The 2366-nt window shown below is 44.5% G+C and overlaps 1 pseudogene; it reads right to left on the bottom strand.

Moving 5' to 3' along the window:
- Positions 1-221: 221 nt before the first annotated feature.
- LOC112322395 (adenylate kinase 4, mitochondrial pseudogene) lies at positions 222-2152 on the bottom strand (annotated as a pseudogene).
- Positions 2153-2366: the final 214 nt, after the last annotated feature.

Raw genomic sequence — 2366 nt, forward strand, 5'->3', positions numbered from 1 at the left:
TATTTTGCTGTAAGGGAGGAGGAAGGGAGTGAAGGATGGAGGAGTAGAGTATGGAATCGGGGATCAGGCCATTTCCCATTTCATATACCTCTGCTCCAAACTCCAAAGGCAATGATTACACTGAAGTCACTCCCAGAAATAGTAAAGGATCCTCACTGGGGATAATTGCAATGCATGAAGAAGAATACTTATTTTTAAGGTAGCAGGAATAAATTTCACTGTCAGATTTTGTTAGTGTCCGTTCTGGAAAATTGGTGGAACATCCCTTGGCTCTTGTACAGCTCAATGACTGGCTTTGCCATGTCCTTGTACTGTCTCAGCCTGGCAGCAACTGCTTCAGGTTTATCATCCTCCTGCTGGACCAATGGTTCATCAGTGATATCATCAACCCCATGTACATTAGGTGGATTGAAATCCAGGTTATACACCCTTCTAGGAGGGTGAATCTGACAGTGGCTGAGACAGTCTTTGTTTCTAATGGAATGTTCAGTGATCACTAGATCCAGGTCACTAATTCTGTCCAAGGCTTCAGCCTGAACTAATGTCCTATCCTAGGAAAACTGTCTAGGAACCAGTGCTGATCACACCTGTTTTCCAGCTCCGACATCATTAGGCATGTGATCACATGATCTGGAAACAAAACACCTTTCTCTATGTACTGCTTTGCCATATAACCAATTTCCATATTGGCTTTGATGTTCTGCAACAAGCAGTCGCTGGAGAGATGCCAGAGGCCAAAGTTCTGGGTAATCTTCTGGCACACGGTGCCTTTGCCTGAGCAGGGCAGCAGGAGTTTGGAAGCCATTGCATTTGTTAGGAGTGGGGCGATCACGTGGGCAACCCAGGCAGAGGCCTCGGAGAAGCCCTGGGAACTTCATTTCATCGGCTCCTGCTTCTAACACCCTCCACTAGCTGTGGGACTCTCCGGCCATCTTATTAACGTAAAAATTTTATCTGTGCTCCTCCTAGAAACTTAATTTCCAAATCAATATATGCTTCCTATTCATTGAGTTTAGTTTTAGAGCTAGCATTTTCTAATTTTGCATGCAAAAAATTTAGGTGCTGAAAGAAAACTGCATTTTGGCCATTTTAAGTTGATACAATTTCTAGTTAAATCTTCCCATTTCTGTAATGCACTTGCAAGTCGTTCTCACATTAAAAAACAGGTAATTAGTGTTCAAACCTGCTGCCATCAGTAAGTGGGAGATGGTAACTCTTTAAGACTTGTACATGCAGACTGTCTGGAAAGAGTCCAGCCATTGTTAATATAATGAGAACGGTTTGCATGATATTGATGTAACTTGGGAGCCAAGGAGAGTACACTGGAATGCACATACTTCACCATACTAGTCAGTAGAGTCAGTAGATGCCATTGAGTGAGCATGTGTACTGTGTGGCCATGGCATTCAAAATGACTGAGTAGAGCCACAGATCTGCATCAAATTTTGTATTACCCTTGAACATTCCTCTACGGAAACTACTTGGATGACTCAGAAGGCTGCAGCTATGGGCAACTGGTGATTGGCAGCTTTATCATGACAACATGCCCACTCATGCAGCATGTCTGGTGCAGAGTTTTGTGGCAAAACATCATATCACCCAGGTAACTCAATCCCACTACAGCCCAGATGTGGTCCCCTGAGACTTCTGGCTTTTCCCAAAACTAAAATCACCTTTGAAAGGGAAGATATTTCAGACCATTGATGAGATTCAGGAAAATACAATGGGGCAGCTGATGGTGACTGGGAGAACTGTGTGAGGACCTGTTAGAGAACGAGCCAATGGAGTTCGAGAACTGCTGTGGGGTTTGATTGCACACCGCCAAGAAGTGTGACTCCCAAAGCAAGAGTTTGGTGAAGAAGGAAATGGGTTGTTTAACTAAAGGTTATACAGATTTAGAATAACGGCAAATTTCTGCCATTAAGTCTGCTCTCTTTAAAAACAGCCCAAAACACACAGTCCTACTTCCTTCTGCCAAACCAGGCGAGTTTCGGAATATGCCACTCATAGGTACCATCTTTCAGAAGAACAGAAGTCTGCAGCTCAGCATTCCCAGTCACAGTTCAGCTCCAAGCATCTCTCATGTCTCCCACATACCACCATCTCTGCTGCACGACTTCTTCAGGCAGATCCCCCTGGTAGACCTCCTCATGGTGCCTTCTCTGCAAAATTCTCTGCACTCGTCCTCTGACCTTGTGTCTCTGTCTGACATTCAGCCTGCCATAATTTTAAATGCTTGGCTCAGAATTTCCTATGTGATCTCAGATCTGGCTCTTCCTATGGTGTGTTAGTGTCCGCCATTTGCCAGCTCCCCAGTGTCTTTGACCCTCTTTTGGCTGCCGTCTTTATTCAGGGCAAGAGTTCAC

Source organism: Desmodus rotundus, chromosome X (assembly GCF_022682495.2).
Source record: "Desmodus rotundus isolate HL8 chromosome X, HLdesRot8A.1, whole genome shotgun sequence".
In the NCBI taxonomy this organism is placed as follows: domain Eukaryota; kingdom Metazoa; phylum Chordata; class Mammalia; order Chiroptera; family Phyllostomidae; genus Desmodus; species Desmodus rotundus.